This window comes from Miniopterus natalensis, chromosome X (genome assembly GCF_054644295.1).
Source record: "Miniopterus natalensis isolate mMinNat1 chromosome X, mMinNat1.hap1, whole genome shotgun sequence".
In the NCBI taxonomy this organism is placed as follows: domain Eukaryota; kingdom Metazoa; phylum Chordata; class Mammalia; order Chiroptera; family Miniopteridae; genus Miniopterus; species Miniopterus natalensis.
Window position 1 is genome coordinate 84,978,253 of NC_142103.1, and position 19,020 is coordinate 84,997,272.

Below are 19,020 nucleotides of genomic sequence, written 5' to 3' on the forward strand. Positions count from 1 at the left end.
TCTCCTGTTAATTGGTCTATTGTCAATTTATCCTTAGGCCACCAACAATTTGAGGCAATGATGGTAGAGGCAAATATTTCCTATTGCAAAATGCATGAGTAGTAGTAATTGTTTTAATTTATACAGTTGGCACTTGAACAAGTGTTTGAACAGCAGGGGTCCACTTATACATGGATTTTTTTCAGTAAATACTGTAAATTTATTTTCTCTTCCTTATGATTTTTTTTTGGTAAAATTCTTTTTTATTGTTCAAAATATTACAGATGTCACTTTCTCCCCATTGACCCCTTCCACCCCTTATACCTCCCCTCCCCAGTCTCTCACCACACTATTATCTGTGTCCTTGGGTTATGCATATATGCATATAAATTCTTTGGTTAATCTCTTCCAGACCCCCCACCCCCTCCTTCCCCCTGAGATTCATCAGTCTGATCCCTGCCTCCATGTCACTGAATCTATTCTATCAGTTTATTAAGTTCTTTAGATTCCACATATAAGTGAGATCATGTGATGTTTTTCTTTTTCTATCTTGCTTATTTTGCTTAGCATAATATTCTCCAGGTCCTTATGATTTTTTAAATAATATTTTCTTTTCTCTAGCTTACTGTATTGTAAGAATACAGGATATAATACATATAACAACACATATAACATAAAATATGTGTTATTCTACTGTTTATGTTATTGGTAAGGCTTTTGGTCAATAGTCGGCTATTAATAAAGTATTTGGAGGAGTCAAAAGTTATATGTGGATTTTTGACTGTGGGGTGGTGGTGGTGGTGCCCCAAACCCTGTGTTGGTCAAAGCTCAACTATAATTTGATTAAGCAATGTTAAATGTCAGTATAAGAACTTTAATTTGTAGGGGTTATAGAAGTAGGGAGTAGCTGTCACCATCGCTATGTGCGTGTGTGCCCCAGAGGACCTGAAGCTCTACTTAAGCTTGGCTTGCTTTGCTGCCAGACATGTCTAAACATTCCAAGTGATAAGTCTTTATCTTCTGTTCCACAGCCCCCTTCTCCAAAAGCAGTGACCAAAAAAAGGCATAATTAGAGAAAAAAAGAGGTCAAGTAAGTATATGTATTTATTTACTACACTTCCACATGACACAATTTATTTATCTGTTCCCTACCCCTTTTCCTTTCCCATAGTCATTTTGCACCAGGGTCAAGGTTAAGGCAAAATTACACAGTGACACTACTCCAAGAACACTAAACAGAAATGCCCAGATCTGACATGTCATTCTGCCCCTACCTCTCTGGTAATAGGCTGCCTGGCCATCACTGCCGGCAGTTGTAGGGCCAGCTGAAATCTCAGAGGGCTTGGGGAAGTGTCTATGAGTTATAGGACAATATTTGAGCCCCTATAGGTGAAGAGTTGAGAAAGGTAAATCTCTCATAAATAGCTGAAAGGCATATAAGATGTCTGACTTATTTACTTTCAATTTTTTTTATTTTTATAAAGTAAATCATGCATTTCTTTTTAGCATACATGTATTGGATTATAAACGTGATCGACTTTCTACTGATTTGTGACTCCCATTGTAAATCATCCCTTGTAATAAAGTAAGAAAAGGAAATACTTTTCTATTTTGTCCTTCATCTACCACAATACATGGCAAATAGATAAATGATAGATAGGTATAGAGAAATAAAGATATAGATATGAAATATATATTCTCTATTACAAAATTAGTTGAAACAATTGAAATGCACACTTAAGACTTTAAAATTCGTACATTTATAGGTTATTTCTTTTTTTAAATTTATCTTTATTGTTGAAAGCACTACAAGTGTCCCATTGCCCCCCCCCCAGTTGACTCCCTCCACCTTGCTCCCACCCCCTCCCCAGGCCTTCACCCTGTTATTGTCTGTGTCCATGGGTTATGCATATAACTTCTTTGGTTAATCTCTTCCCACCCTCCACCCCCTTTCCCTCTTTCCTCTGAAATATGATCATCTGTTGCGTGTGTCAAAGTCTCTGGATCTATTTAGACTGTCAGATTCTTTTGTTCATTAGCTTTTTCTCAAAGAAGACCCGTCAACATTTCCTGTAGTGCTGGTCTGGTGGTGATGAACTCCTTTAGCTTTTTCTTATCTGTGAAGCTCTTTATCTGACTTTCAGTTCTAAATTATAGCATAGGTTATTATTTCTAATGGCCCTTGAAGATAATTATTTTCATATAATAATCCCCAAAAGTATATTATTCAAATATATTAGGAAATGTATGTAGTAACATCATTTATGTTAAGATATTTAAGCTAATCTATTAAAATTTTTATTATCCATAATTTCATATACATAATGTTCTCATTATAAAATTATACAAGACCAAGTTAATAGAAATTTGTATTTGACAATTTGTTCTATAGATATTAGCATATCACATGTAATCATTTAAAAAAATTGGAATTTTTTAGTAATTGCTAATTATGAAACAGTTCTTAATGATATGACCTATTTGAAATGCTGAAACTCACTGAACTCATAGGAATATATAAACTACTTTAACGGATAAACATTCAAGGGGGCAGTAGTTTCTAATGTATTTATCTTCATCCTTAAATTTGAGGTATTACGTCCATTACTGTTGACTAAAATGACATGACCCGAGCAATAATATTGTATACACCAAAGACAACAGTCACTCTGCACCTTGGTAATGTGGCTATTAAACTGGGAGAATAATGCCTGCCTTGTATTGCTTCCAGATACACTGTGCGTGTCAAACTTAGCAGCTCAGTCATTTGAACTACTAAGTTCAAGGTGTGAATAAAGGTCTTTTCCTGTATCTCACTCATTTATACCAACTATATGCCAGGTGTGGGTTCTGGTCCCTTCGTTTGGCTCCTGCATTGAACCTTCACAACAGCTTTAGGAGGGAGTTGGTATTATTTTTCACTTTTAGATGAATAAATATATTTTAAAGATAAAAATTACTTTTCATTTTCGCATAGCAAGAGGTTACACTGAAATTTAAAACTGGTTCTTATCTATGTGATGAAGAGCAGATGTAATTTCAGCTACAGTATAGATAGATAGGTGATAGAGAGAGAGAGAGAGATAGATAGATGATAGATGATAGATACATAGATAGATAGATAGATAGATAGATAGATAGATAGATAGATAGATAGATGATAGATAGATAGATAGATAGATAGATAGACAGACAGACAGTATGCAAATCTAAATGAATGCTCTTTTGGTGCATTTAATAAGCCTAGAAGCATCAAGATCACTGTGGCAAATTTTAAACTCAGTTATTTAATTTATTTTAAAAGAGTTCACTTATTTTTCTAAGGTAAAAATACATTGATAACATGGTCTCTTCTTGGAAATTATCTTTTAGTTTATAAATAATTTAAAATATAACCACTGTACTTTAGATAATGCATCTTAACTCTTTAAATTAATTATTTTAAAAAATAAATTACTACTTTTCACTAAAATGAAAGCATTACACTAAACACACGAAAACAATAGTGCCTGTGGCTGGTGTTGCTCAGTGGTTGAGTGTCAATGCATGCACCAAGAGGCTGCCAGTTGGAATACCAGTCAGGGCACATGAGGGCGTGCAGGAGGCAGCTGATTGATCTCATTGATGTTTCTATCTCTCTCCCCCTCTCCCTTCCTTTCTCTCTAAAAAACAAAATAAATCAAAACATATTTAAAAAAGAAAATAATAGTGCCATTTTCATAATACATATTATATCAAAATTATTTAATTTCACAAATGTCAGGGTCGCTCGATCTTTTTTATTTACACTAAATTGTGTATCACTTTCTGTTGAAGTCCTACAATTTCTACCAGAATTTTTAGTTAATGGTTTCCTTAAGTTCACATTTTCTCATTTATGAACAAATTATCAGTACGTACAAAAAGACTTTCTTCTCCACTTCCCCCTAAACATACAGGGTGTCCCCTCAAAATGTATACACACTTTAACAGCTGATAGCTCCATTTTGAAAATGAAGTGTATGTTAATAAACACATTCTTTATAATTATTCAAAGTATGTGTATTCATTTTTTGGGACACCCTATATTTCTTCTTCCTCATATTCCCATCTCAAGTAAATAATGCGACATTCACCTTCCACTGCACAAGAAAACCTCTTTATCTTAAAACCCAACTAGCACTGCATTTTATTGACTCTATCTGCCACATGTGTCTTAGATTCCCATCCCTCAACTCTCTCCTGTCTGATTCTACTGTAACATTCACATTTGCATTCATACCACGTTTACTGACTAAATGCAAAAACCTATAAACTGATATACCAGATTGTGTTTTCTCCCCATCACCCATCCCATCTCTATGCCATCACCAGACTTGACTTCCTGAACCATAGGTATCATTACATTACCCCTCTGCTTAAAAACTTCTAATGGCATGTCTCTTATCAACAGCATTTTTACAATTAACATAGCCTCTAAGTAGATTTAAAACTCCCTGAATAAATAATTATATTTCATTCATATTTTTACTTTCAAAAGTATAAATTGAACTAGTGTACTAAATAATTATAGATTGAATTAATAAGAATGAGTGGACAAATAAACCAAGATTGCAAATCGACTTGAACAGTGGTTTTGAAAATCTTAGTCACAATATATTAGTGAGTGGAAAATCAATTCAGATATTGCCAGTTAGTACTTATTAAAATTTAATTAATTAATTAATTATTTTAATGTTTAAAATTTTCTACTTTATTTAATTTTTATTGAATTGGGGTGACATTGGCTAATAAAATTATATAGGTTTCAAGTGTACAATTCTATAATACATCATCTGTATATTGTATTGTGTGCTCACCACTCCGTCAAGTCTCTTTCTATCACAATTTATCCCCCCATACCCTCTTCTGCATCCCCCCACACCCTTTTCCCTCTGATAATCACCAGTGTTGTCAGTGTCTATGTGTATTTTTTTTGCTTAATCCCTTCACCATTTTCATCCAGCCCCCCAAACCCTCTCCCCTCTAACAACTGTCAATTAAGCAAAATTGAATACAAAAATATTGGAGAAAATCGCACTTACTGAGGAAAGTGTGGTGTGTGTGTATCTGTGTGTGAGAGCATGTTTTCTGGGTCATAACATAAAATATGTTGTTAAATTAGGTCATGATAAAAAAGAACAGAGGTTCCATATCTGGCATGACAGTCTGAGGAGCTCCACAGACTCACCTGCCATTGAAACTGGTAAATATTACTTTAAAAAACAACCATTTAACATCTCTGAAAATGGCCCTAAGGGCATACTGCAAATGAAGAACATCTATTCAGAGGAATCTACTATAACGTGGTTAAAATTATGAGGGTCTTTGTACCAAAATCCATGTTCTCCCTCCCCTGGTCAAGCTCAGTGAGATGACACTCAGCTATCTATAGACTGATATAGGCAAGAAAAGAGAGCTCCCCCTGCCCTCAGGTCCTGGGCGTAGAGCTATATTCCCAGGAGGGGCTGTATGTCAACATTTCTCATCCAAGTCCCAGCTATCTGTTGCTGAGGCTATGATCTGGACATATATAGCTACGAGGTGAGGGCTCCCTTCTTCTGCCCACATCCCACTCAGTGAACAAATGCCAAACCTTGGTTATGGCACCCCTGAGAATATACGGACTCTGATCCCCTCTGTCCCAGCTTCTGGGGTAGAAGATCCATGCCAAGAGAAATAAACCAAGGAGACCTGGTGCTGTTGCTACTCAATCCACTGTGCACCTAGTTCTTAAAGAGACATGCACCATATTCCTTCTCCTAGCACCAGAACCTGGGCTCAGAGATTTTCCCCTGTGGTAGGGGAGGAAGCCATAGAATAGAGAGCTCCAGATTCATTCTCCAAGGAACTAACTTTAATTGAAACAGTTTGAACAAGGTTATGCATATGGGTTCTCTCAAAAAAAGTGGAAGTCATAGTGAAAGACAGTTGGAATGAGTCTGATAGATTTGCTGGAGATGTAAGCTAAATTATAGTCTGGCTGGTCCTCTGGAGAGACGCTTGGGAAGAATGAGTTGGGGAGAGTCCCCTATGGGCAGTAAATACCTTGACCTCCATAACTATCCTTTCAAAGGGGTTAGAATTTGACTGGATTAGCTTGTGATACAACTTGGTTTCCCAGGGATTTGGTGAAAATAATAAAGCAATGAGGCAGCAGTTAGTGGTGCATGGTGGCTTGGTGTGGTCAGGGAGAGAGACAGTCAAAATAGCCCTGTCAGAACCACTCTCATCCCACTGGTGACTGTAGAAATATCCAAGGCTACACACCCTGAGTAACAATATCAGAGGCTTCAAGTTGAGGGGGGTGGGTGTAGACTTCAGGAAAATAATACAGCCAATCACTAAACAAGTAAATAAATACCCAGAGTTGCTATAATATATTATCTGAAATGTCGAGTTTCCAACAAAACATTATGACTCATGCATAGAAACTGCGAAGTATCACTCATCCACTGGGGGAAAAAGTATGCAACAGAAACTGCCTGTGAGAGGAACCAGATGTTGTATTTAACAAAGACTTTAAAGTAACCGTTATTTGTTCAAAGAACTAAAAAAAACCATGATTATAGAAATAAAAAAGGTGTTATGACCATGTTTTATTAAATTGAGAAAAGTAATAAAGAGATAAATATCATAAGAAAGAACCAAACAGAAATTCTGAAGTTGAAAATACAATAATATAAAAAATTCACTCCAGGCATTCAATAGCAAATTTGAAATTACAGATTAAAGAATTATCAAACAGACACAGACCAATGGAACAGAGTTGAGAGCCCCAAAACATACCCATGCATATTTGATCAACTAACATGACAAGGGAGCAAAGAATACTCAATGGGGGAAAGAATAGTCTCTTCAATAAATCGTGCTGGGAAAACTGGATAATTATGTGCAAAAGAAAGACATTGGACACCTATCTTACACCACTCACAAAAATTAACTATAAATGAATTAAACATAAGACCCAAAACCATAAAACTCCTAACAGAAAATATAAGGAAAAACTCCTGGACATTGGTCTTGGTAATGAGTTTGGATATGACACACAAAGCACAAGCAATAAAAGCAAAAATCAACAAGTGGGACTATATTAAGCTTAAAAGCTGTTGCATAAATAGACAGTCAACAAAATGAAGATATAACCTATGGAATGGGAGAAAATATTTGTAAATCATATATTTGATAAGAGATTAATATCCATAATACATAAGGAATTCATACAACTCAATAACAAAAAAGTAATAGTCCAGTTAAACAATGAGCTGAGGACCTTTGCCCATTTGTTACTTGGATTGTTTGTCTTCCTTTTGTTAAGTTGTATGAGTTCCTTATATATTTTGGAAATTAACCTTTTATCATTGGCAAATATGTTCTCCCATACAGTGGGCTCCCTTTTCGTTTTGAATGATGGTTTCTTTTGCTGTGCAGAAGCTTTTAAATTTGATATAGTCCCATTTGTTTATTTTCTCCTTCATTTCCCTTGCCCCAGGAGATGTATCAGCAAACATATTGCTACAAGAGACGTCTGAGATATTGCTGCCTAAGTTTTCTTCTAGGATTTTTATGGTTTCACAACTTATATTTAAGTCTTGTATCCATTTTGAGTTTATTCTTGTATATGGTGTAAGTTGGTGGTCTAGTTTCATTTTTTTGCATGTACCTGTCCAGTTTTCCCAGCACTATTTCTTCTGAGACTGTCTTTACTCCATTGTATGTTCTTGCCTCCTTTGTGAAATATTAATTGAGCATATGGCTTGGTTTGATTTCTGGGTTCTCTGTTCTGTTCCATAGATCTATATGTCTGTTCTTGTGCCAGTACCAGGCTGTTCTGATTACAGTGGCTTTGTAGTATAACTTGATCTCTGATATTTTGATCCCATCAACTTTGTTCTTTCTCAAAGATTGCTGTGGCTATTCAGGGTCTTTTTTGGTTCCATATAAATTTTTGGAGTGTTTTTCTCTAGCTTTGTGAAATATGCCACTGATATTTTAATAGAAATTGTATTGAATTTATAGATTGCTTTGGGTAGTATGGACATTTTTATGATGGTAATTCTACCAATCCATGAACATGATATATTCTTCCAGTTGTTTATATCTTCCTCTATCTCTTTTTTCAATGTCCTGTAGTTTTCTGGGTACAGGTCTTTTACCTCCTTGGTTAGGTTTATTCCTAAGTATCTTAATTTTTGGTTGCAATGGTAAATGGGATTGCTTTTTTAGTTTCCCTTTCTGTGAGCTCACTACTGGTATATAAAAATGCCATCAATTTCCGGGTATTAATTTTGTATCCTGCTACATTGCTGAATTCATTTATTAAATCTAGTAGCTTTTTGGTGGAGTCTTTAGGGTTTTACATGTACAATATCATGTCATCTGCTAATAATGACAATTTTAATCCAATTAAATATGGGTAAAGGACCTAAATAGACACTTCTCCAAACTGGAAAGACAGATGGGCAAGAGACATATGAAAAAATGCTCAGTCACTAATCGTCAGAGAGATGCAAAGTAAAACAACAATGAGGTGTCACTTCATACCTGTCAGAATGACTACCATCAACAAATTATCAAATGGCAAGTGCTGGCAAAGATGTGGAGAAAAAGGAACCTTACTACACTGCTGGTAGGAATGCAGACTAGTGCAGCCACTATGGAAAACAATATGGAGTTTTCTCAAAAAATTAAAAATAGAGCTTCCTTTTGACCCAATGATCCCACTTCTAGGAGTATATCCCAAGAAACCCAAAACACCAATTAGAAAGAACTTATGCATCCCTGTGTTCATAGCAGTGCAATTTACAATAGCTAAGATCTGAAACAACCCAAGTACCCATCAGTAGATGAGTGAATAAAAAGCTGTGGTACATTTACACCATGGAATACTATGCAGCTGTAAAGAAGAAGGATCTCTTGCCATTTGGGACAGCATGGATAGACCTAGAGAGGATTATGTTAAGTGAAATAAGCCAGTCAGAGAATGACAAGTACCGCATGATCTCACTCATATGTTGAATCTAATGAATAAAATAAGCTGATGAACAAGATAGGTACAGAGATATAGAACCATGGAGCAGTAGGAAGAATTTCAGATGGAAGGTGTGGGTGGGGAGTGGGGGGGACAGAGATTAATCAAAGAACTTGGATGCATATATACATGACCTACGGACATGGACAATACTGTGAAGATCTGAGGGGGGGCCGTGGTGGATGCCAGGTGGAGGAAATAAATGGGGGAGGAAAAGGGGGACATGTGTAATACTTTCAACAATAAAGAAATTAAAATAAAATAAATAAAATAAAATAAAAATGAGCAGAGGAACCGAATAAGCATTTTTCTAAGGAAGACACACAAATGACCAACAGATACATGAAAATATCCTCAACATCACTGATTCTCGGGGAAATGCAAATCAAAATGACAACAAGATATTACCTCACACCTGTTAAATTAGCTATCATCAAAAAAGTAAGAGATAAGTGTTGGTGAAGATGTGGAGAAAAGGGAAACCTTGTGCAGTGGGGGTGGAAAGGCAAACTGTTATAGCCACTATGAGAAACAGTATGGAGGTTACTCAAAAAATAAAAAATGGAGCTATAATATGTCCAACAATCCCACCTTTGGGTGTATTTCTGAAGGAACTGAAATCACTGTCTTGAGGAGTTATCTGCTCTCCCATTTTCATTGCAGCATTATTTATAATAGGCAAGACATGGAAACAAAAGTGTCCATTCACATATGAATGAATTTAAAAAATGTGTATATGTATAATAATAATAATATAATATAATGGAATTTTATTCAAACATAAAAAAGAAGGCAATGTTGCCATTTCAGACAACATGGATGGACCCTGAGTGCATTATACTAAGTAAAATACATTGGACAAAGAAAGACAAATAGAGTATGATCTCATTTGTATGGAATCTCTGAAAGCCAAACTCATAGAAACAGAGTAGTACGGTGGTTGTCAGCGGCTGGGAGGTGACGTAAATGGGAAGAGTACAAAACTCCAGCTATAACATGAATACATTCTGGGGATCTAATGGACAGCATGGTGACTATAGTTAACAGTACTGTTTTATGTACTTGAAAGTTGCTAAGAGAATAGATCTTAAATGTTCTCACCTCCTCAAAAAATAGTAATTATGTGAAGTTATGGAGATATTTATTTATATTATTGTAGTAATAATTTCACAATATATACATGTATCAAATCATCACATACATTTGAAACTTACACAATGTTATATTTCAATTATATCTCAATAAAGCTGGGGGAAAACAACAATGAGATACTACCATACACCTATTAGAATGACCAAAGTCCAGAACACTGAAAATACCAAATGCTGGCCATGATGTGGGCAAAAGGAATTCTCATTCATTGCCGGTAGGAATGCAAAATGGTACACCCACTTTGGAATACAGTTGGCAGTTTCTTACAAAACCAAACATACTCTTACCATGTGATCCACCAATCTGCTCCTTGGTATTTACCCAAAGGTATTGAAAACTTATGTCCACATAAAACCCTGCATGTTTATAGTAGCTTTATTCATAATTGCCAAAACTTGGAAGCAACCAAGATGTTCTTCAGTAGGTGAATAGATAAAAAACATTGAGAGAATTAAGCACTAAAAGGAAATGAGCTATCAAGCCAAGAAAAGACATGAAGGAAACTTAAATGGATATTATTAAGAGAAGCCAATCTGAAAAGTATGCATATTGTATGATTCCATCTATATGACAAAACTAAGGAAACAGTAAAAATATCAATATTTGTCAGAGTTTAGGAAGGATGGAGGGATGACTAGGCAGAGCACAAAGATTTTTCTAGGGGAGTGAAACTATTCTATACGCTACTAAAAGGGTAGATGCATGTCACTTTATATTTGTCCAAACCCATAGAATGTACACCACAAACAGTGAATGCTAATGTAAACTATGGACTTTGAGTGATAACGATGCATCAATGTTGATTCAGTGATTGTAACAAAGGTACCGCCCTGGTGCAGGATGTTGATGATGGGGAGGTGATGCATGGGTATGGGCAGGGGTTATATGGGAAATCTCTGTATCTTCTATTCAATTTTGCTGTGAACTCTAAAAACTAAAGTCTATATGAAAAATAATTTAAAAAAATAGAAATTCTCTGACACTTAATATTGGTTCTAGCCTTCTAAGATTCACATGAAAGTCCATATCAATCTTATTTTAGTCTACATTCATTATTTTCTTCCATATTCCCTTTAATATAGTAAACTTTACCCATATGGCATTATTTGTCATTTTCTGGATGTAATGTTGTGATCTTTTTTCACTTTGCTCATAGTGTTTTCTCCATTCCTTTCCTTTTCTGCCAGGAAATTCTTATTAACCATTTTTCAATTCAGCTTGAATATTTCCTTTCATGTGAAGCATTTGCTGACTGTATCATGACGAAATCTTTGCCTTTCACTCTTCCAGATTTTAGTTTTAATTTATATGCATCTATATTAAGGCAAAAATATTCATTGCATTATAATTGTTAGTTTATATGCTTATTTTTCCCACCTGACTGTTTCTTTTGTCTTAACCAGCTTTGTTTACTATTGTTTTATTCATCACATAGTGAAATGTTTTGAATGCATGCTTGAATATGAATATATTTAAATATACTTATTGAATATTTATTGATATATATTAGACAACTAACTCTGTGCTTTTATAATCTCATTCTGTCCTCATAAAAACACCAATTTCAGATATTACTCTTGTCCTCATTTTACAAGTGAGAAAACTGTAACACAGTAAAAGTAGCTTTCCCAAGGCCATAGTTCTTGGCAGAGGCAGGACTCCACACTGAGTTCCAATACTTACTATCTTCTACAACACTATCAGGTTGATGATGATCATGATAATTGACACAGATATTTCTTTTTATTTCTAACAAAACTAAACATCCTGTTTATCTCCTCTGAGCTTTGTTCATGCTTTGCTTATGATAAAAATAAACATTCCACACTTCCAGTTTTCAAATGACTGACCCCCAAACCATACTTTCAAATCTATATCCAATTAATTATAATTTTTGAAATTTTATTTCTGCTTTTAAAAATTTTTCTAACTTTTATTCATATGGCTTGCTTTCTCATGTTTCTGTGAATTTTGTTTGTGATCTCTTGTTCAGTGGGACTCTAACTGTTGGAATACTAGACGACCCTGGTTGAAGATGTATCCCAGAAGGGATTCAATATTGACAATGTCAACCTGAGTCATGTTTATGGTACTATCTTGGTTTGGGGATTTATTAAATCATAGTGATATTGTTCATTCAAATACCAGCACAACGTGAGGATTTGCATGTGGTTATAAATTTCCAATTTTCCTAATCATATTCTTTTCTGGTACATAGATTTTATCTACCCTTTCACTGAAGATGTTGCCCTTCAAGTACCTTGGCTTTAAATTACAGCCTCAGCTTTGACTCTTTACCTCAGCATGTCAAGACTTGCTTCTCATTCCCATACATTAGAATCTGCTTATGAGATCAGCAGATATCCCTCAAGACAGTCTTAGCATCTACCTTAGCTTACCTCTCTTTTTTTCCTAATGTCCATTTCTGTTTTTATTTCTGTCATTCCCTATGATATTCTTTCATCTGTTTATTTAAAGTGTTCACCTCTGCACTTATTACATTCCTTTAACCAAGTATTGCTAGATGCTTAGATACAATTTTTAATTATTTCTAGGATATCTAGTCTGCCATATTGCTGGAAAAACAGTAAGTGTATTTTAAACCTAATTTTGATTAAGCAGGTATAAGGAAAAGAATTACCATTTAGCAAGTACTTGAGATTTACAATATATATTTCCTCATTTACTGACTCTGAAAAATAGATGTTATTTACTCTGAGGGAAAGAACTGACTCAAAGAAGTAAAGTACTTTTTCTGTTATCACACTGCTTGTGAGTGGCAGAGCAGGGATTTTAACAGAGGCATATGTGACTGTTAAATCAGAATTTATTACAACATACAGGGGTATTATCAACCTAAGATCAAATGTTAGAATGTATGGTAGATCCAACAGGTGCTATTGCTTCACAAATACCATGCAAGTAACATGGATATGAATTTTCAAAAGTTGCTTCAGTGCTCTCCTTGCTTCTTTATTCTGGCATCTGTTTGTTCTAAGAAATTGCTAAATGAGAGAATCAACCAAACTAGAAATATTAAAGTTTTATTTAAATAATAAAAAATTAAAAAAACTAAAATTTTTTTTTAAAGCTAGAAATTTTTTGTTGCTTGTATCATGCTCAGTGTGTTTAAAAATCTACTTAAGAGATTCCAAGATGGTGGCAAATTAAGTAGAAGCTACATTGACACTCTCCCAAGACCAAATTGGAATTACAACTAAAATGTACAAAAATCATCCTGAATAATCAACTGAAGGCTAGCTGGGGGAAACCCTCATAACCAAGGAGGAAAAGTGGAGACTGCATATAGACCAGTAAGGAAAGCAGAGGTGCAAGAGGGCTAGCCAGGCTCCCTTAGGCAGCAGCTGAGGTTCCAGAGGAATATCTCAGCTGTGGGGGGTTCCCACTGAGAAATCTGGGGTCTAAACCTTAAGCTGGGCTTCTCAGCCCAGAGCACCAGAACAAAGAAAGCTGCCCATATAACATCTGGCTATGAAGAGCGGCAGAGTTTCTGTCTGCCAGGGAGAGACAGCTGGAAATGCAGGCACTCTCTTAAAGGGCCAATGCTCAAAATTTTGTGTGAAGCCACTCACCTTGGGCTCCAGCTAAGGGAGAGCAGAGTGGACTAGAGCTGTGTGAGGAAAATCCAGGGGTGCTGACCTGAGGATAGAGCTCAGAAGCAGCCTTCTGGATTCCTGTGCTGAGTCATTCCCCCATGCTGCAGACCTTTCCCATCCAGTCAGCTTTTGCCAGAGGGGGAAGAAATTGCCCCACCCTGTTGGAAAACCTCTCACTCCCACCCTGTGGAGTTTACACCTTACTGTGGCCTACAGCCTGAGGCTCATTAAGAGCCTCACAATAACAATCAGCCTCTAGGCAAAGACAAATCACTGGGTGCTTTGAGTCTTTGCCTGATCTGCTCCTGGATCTGGTGCTTGGATAAGCAGACCTTGGTGCACATCTTGAACCTTTAAAAATGCACCCAGCCTCAGCAGACGGAGCCACAAGCTGTGCATTGCGGAAAGCTTCAATCAGAGTACTAAAGGCCAGTCACAAAGAACCTGCACATTGGCCTGCACCAGAAACCTTTCAAAAAGACTGGGAATCCTAGCAGATCTACCTAATACATAGAAACAAATCCAAACAGGCAGCCAGAATGGGGAGACAAAGAAAACAAGCCCCAAATGAAAGAACAAGAGAATTCTCCAGAAGCAGAGATAAAGGAAATGGAGATAAGCACCACAGTGTGGAAAAGCGGGAAATGTTGGAGAGCCCTGTTAGAAGGGCTTAGGCCACCAAGTCTGGGAGGTAAAGGGATCAAATTCCTTTATAGCCAATGGGCACTCTGAGTGACACTTGTCTCCCAATTTCTGCACATGAAATATTACTACAAGCTACCTGGCCCTGTGATCGCTCATACATAAGGCCCACCTGTTACAGGGACTGTACTTCCATGATTTGTCCATTGTCCTCACGGGTCAGTCCCAGGAATGCCTAAATAGCATCCATAAGCTCTCCCTTAGTCTGGGATACAAATGCATCCAGAATCTTTATGTGCTTGGATGAGCTCCTTGGCGAATGAAAGGAAAGCTGCCTGTTCTTTTGCTAAACATGCCCCTTGACGACCCCAGAGAGCGTTCAACAATTCCAGTACCAGCAGGCATCAGATATGCAGCTCAGTCCTTAGGGAAGCCATCAAGTTATATCAGGTTAGCCTGCCTCCAGCCAGTGACCAAAACCCCAACTGAATAGTGACATGGGAGGGTTACATAGCCCTTGGGTGTCCACCACTCAAGAAGACCTCATCTCTGAGTCACATAGACCCATTGCTGGAGAAGACACCATCTCAGACAACTTTGCCTCAGCCCAAGAGTTTGCCACTGGAGATGCCTACACCTCCTACACCAGAGATGAAACCCCAGAGAATTATCACCATGCCAAAGACCTCACCACTTGCCCATATAGCCTCACTCCCCAGTTTATAGCAAAATGTGGCAGAATGCCATAAGGGGCACTAAGACTTTCTGGGAACAATGGACTAAATAATACTGCCCTGATGGAATATTATTTTGCAAAATTTGGCAGATGCTTGCTGGCTGATCCTTAACCTATACCAAGAGGCCAGTCAGACTGTGAGTCTGTTCCCTGCTGTCTGCAGGGCAGCATTGTGCCCTATTTCCCCACTGTGGCAGACTAAAATGTGCACTGGGATCTACACAACTCCCCTGCCAACAAATACTGCAGGTTGTTAATGCTGTCACCATTAAATCTGATGCCTCAGCATCACAGGGTGGATTATAGTGTAAGCACCTGATGGTTTTGTTTTTGTTTTTTTTTAATTGTAATACAAGTGCCTGACATTCAGCTTTTGAATGCCAAGGGATCTACTTCAAAGACAGCTATCTTGAATAAACACACAGCCAGTTACAAGATTAGATATGGAACCAGGACTCCCCACCCCTGAAATTTCCTTTGTTTTAAAGATCTCTGGTTGACCTAGAAAACTGATCATTTGACCACTATTTTTCCCTTCCTGTATTTTAATTTCCACTCTTATGTTTTAAATTCACCAATAAAGAAGGAATCCGTGAAATCCTAGGCAACCCATCTTAGACTTCAAAAATGGCAGAATCCCAGACACATGGCCACCTACTCTCTCTCCTTCCACCCACAATTTCCCTGTGTGTCCTTAGGCATGCACATACCATCCAGGAGCTGAAAGTAATAAACTTTTTAAAAATTTGCTTAAACTCATTTCCTAGTAGGAACTGCGCCAGGAAGGACTGTTTGGTGTAGGTGAGTAGGGAAAATTTGGCCTTGCCAAAGTTTAGGACCATGCCAAGAAGGCAAGCCTGGGGAAGGAGGGTTACTGTGCTGCTATAGAATCCTAACAGCTATTTGCTGTTGTGTCTGCACCTCTTGTTCTCACATTACTTAAAGCTGGGAGAGGCCTCAAGAAATTACATGTCCCAGTGTCCTGTTTGTAAGCCATTTTATAAAAGAGGTAACTGAGGTCACTAGGGGTATGGTTGAGAGTCAGGCCTGACTTTAATCCAGTTTCCATATCATCCTGGGCAAGTAATTTATATTCTGGACTTCAGTTTCCTCATGTAGGAGGTGATAAAAGCAATACCTATCTCACGGAATTGTGAGGATTAGTGACACTATAGGAAATCACCTAGTCTGGTAAGGACTCATGAACTTTCATTTATCATCTGGTGATAGAACCGGGACTGGCTCCCTGGTCACCTTTTTCCACCATTGCTCACTGTGGCCAGGCTCCTGAACCCTGGAGAGTATTGCCAGACAACTCTGCTTAAAGGCATTTGGTGCCTATATTTGGGAACTGAAACCATTTTCCATTCCCCAGACATCTCAAACAGGCTGTTCCTCTGCTTTCTGTGCCCACTTTTGTGGCTCCTTTCTGTCTGTACTCTTTCCAAGGCTGAAGAACTGCTCAGGGAATTACGCGCTAAGTGCCTGGCATGCTGTGTGACGTGGGGGACACAAACAGATATGGGACTCACCCTATTTATGGCACTAAATGGTACTGTCCCTTGTACCATCTTCTTAGCCATGCTACCAGTTCTGGACTAGCATCCTCCTTTTCTGGGGAACTGTCCCACACCAACACGTACTCCAATTATGTGGTTCCAGGGGGCATATCCCTGTTTGCACATGACCCACATCTCCCTCACCATACCTGACTGCAACAAATGTTTGAGTCTTACTGGCCTAATACAGTAAATTTTGATTTTTTGTTCTTACCAAGCTCCAGGGCACATTGGAGGTACAGGTGATGGGGGAGAGTCTCCTTATGTCATTCAAAGATTCATGAAGGGGAACCATGTTAGAGAGATCTGAGAAAACTGCACACCTGCACAATAGAAGGGAAACAAAACCAATGGACACATCTTCCTGGAAGACATAGAGAAGTCGTCCAATGCAGGAAAAATGCCAAGTTTTGGACATTTGTCATGGTCCTACCTTATCTGCAAACTCCACGCCATGCATTTCAGTGAGACGATACCATTTCCTAATTGGCGGGTCTGCCCTCCCAGGAGATGACCTGTTAGTGAAATGACAGCACAACTGTAGGTCAGAAGCATACTAATCACTGGGCTAATCCAATGTGCCTTTATTCCCAAATATGAATGCACACGGGGGTATTATGGGAAAGAGGAAGAGAAGATCATGATGAGCACACAACTATTTCTGGAAAGAAAGAAAGCTACATATACCAAAAATCCAAATTAATATTCTCAAAATTGTAAGGAAGAAAGTGGGTTGGTAAAATGAGAACAGGGTGCTATTAAAGGGAGTACCTAGAAAACAACAGAAAGTACCTGACCCTACAAATATCGCCAAGTTACAAACGTCACAGAGCAGGCGCTCGGCACAAGCCGCGGGGCTCGGCCAGGCCCTGACGGAACGTGGAGCGCGCGCCCCCGCCCCTCCCCCGCGTGACCGACGCCGCCCCGCCCCGCCCCTAACGGACCCCGTTTCCGTTGGCAACCGGAGCTCCTGCCCGCACCGAGCCCGCCAGCGGTGGCCTCCTGTCCGCCTGCCGGGGACCCGGGAACCCCTCCGCCAGCGCCGCTGACCAGCCTCCTGCCGCCCTGGTCGCCTTCCCCTGGGACATTGAGACCCCGCCTCCCCTGCCCCCGCCTCGCAGCCCCCGCTTCCGCGCCATCTTGGGCCCGGCGCCCCTGCCTGGGCCTCCGGCCATGGGGACCCCGCCAGCCTCGCAACTGCGCCGGAACTACCACCCCGACTGCGAGGCCGCGGCGCAGGAGCAGATCCACCTGGAGCTCCACGCCTCCTACGTGTACAGCTCGGTGGCCTCGTACTTTCGGGGCGCGGCCTGGAGGCCCCTGGCCGACCTCCTCCTGCAGCAGGCCCGCGACGAGAAGGAGCACGCCGAGATGCTCATCAGGGTCCACGGCCCGCGCGGGGGCCGCCCCCACTCGCGGAAAATCTTCTGGCTCGACCACGGCTACCGGGGCAACAGCCTGACGGCCCTCGAGCGCACCTTGAACCTGGCGATGACGGTGAGCCGGGGCCTGAGCGACCTGAGCAGGCTGGCCGCCGAGAGGCAGGACCCCCAGCTGGGCCATTTCCTGGAGGGTCACTACCTGCAGGGGCAGGAGTTCATCAGAGGGTTGGAGGTTCACGTCACCAACCTGCGCAAGGCCGGTGCCCCGGAGGAATCCGACCTCGTTGGCGAGAGCGCTTAGAATCGAGCCTGCCTTCCTGGGAGCCATGGGGTGACTTCCCTGGCCACCATGCTGAGAATGCAGTTGCTGTATTGCCTTCCTGCAATAAACTTGTTGCTTCCTAAATAAAGGTGTCTGGTTGATTGGTGTGAGCAAAAACCCTGACCTTTTAAGTTTTAGAACAGGTATCCAGGAGTCTATCCACCCACCCATGCCCCACCCACATGCAGCTTGGGATCGCCACGGAGAGAGGGAGGAGGTATTCCACCAGATCCTGGAAAACACAGAATTAATCTCCCTCCTATAAACAACGTGGTGTATGGGGTCGGGGTGAGGCGGGGCCCTGGTGAATCCGGGTGCATGTGCAGGGTAGAAGTAGAGAAAGGTGGCCTGAACATCAGGATTGCAGTTGCCTCTGGGGAAGAAGAGAGGGGAATGGGATTGGGCAGGGATTAAAATAAAAGGGTCTTCATTCTATCTGAAATCTTAATGGTTAATTCTAGGTAGCTAGTTGGGGGCCACTGGACAAGTTCACCCCCGGCTACAGTGATAATGCAACTGGCAATTGGGCTGGCTTTCCTTTAGACATGGGAATGACTTCCTGTGTCACCAGTGCTGGGCATG

The 19,020-nt window shown here is 39.5% G+C and overlaps 1 pseudogene; it reads left to right on the forward strand.

Moving 5' to 3' along the window:
• Window positions 1–17,907: 17,907 nt before the first annotated feature.
• On the forward strand, window positions 17,908–18,417 carry LOC148090603 (ferritin heavy chain pseudogene; annotated as a pseudogene).
• The last annotated feature ends 603 nt before the right edge of the window (window positions 18,418–19,020 follow it).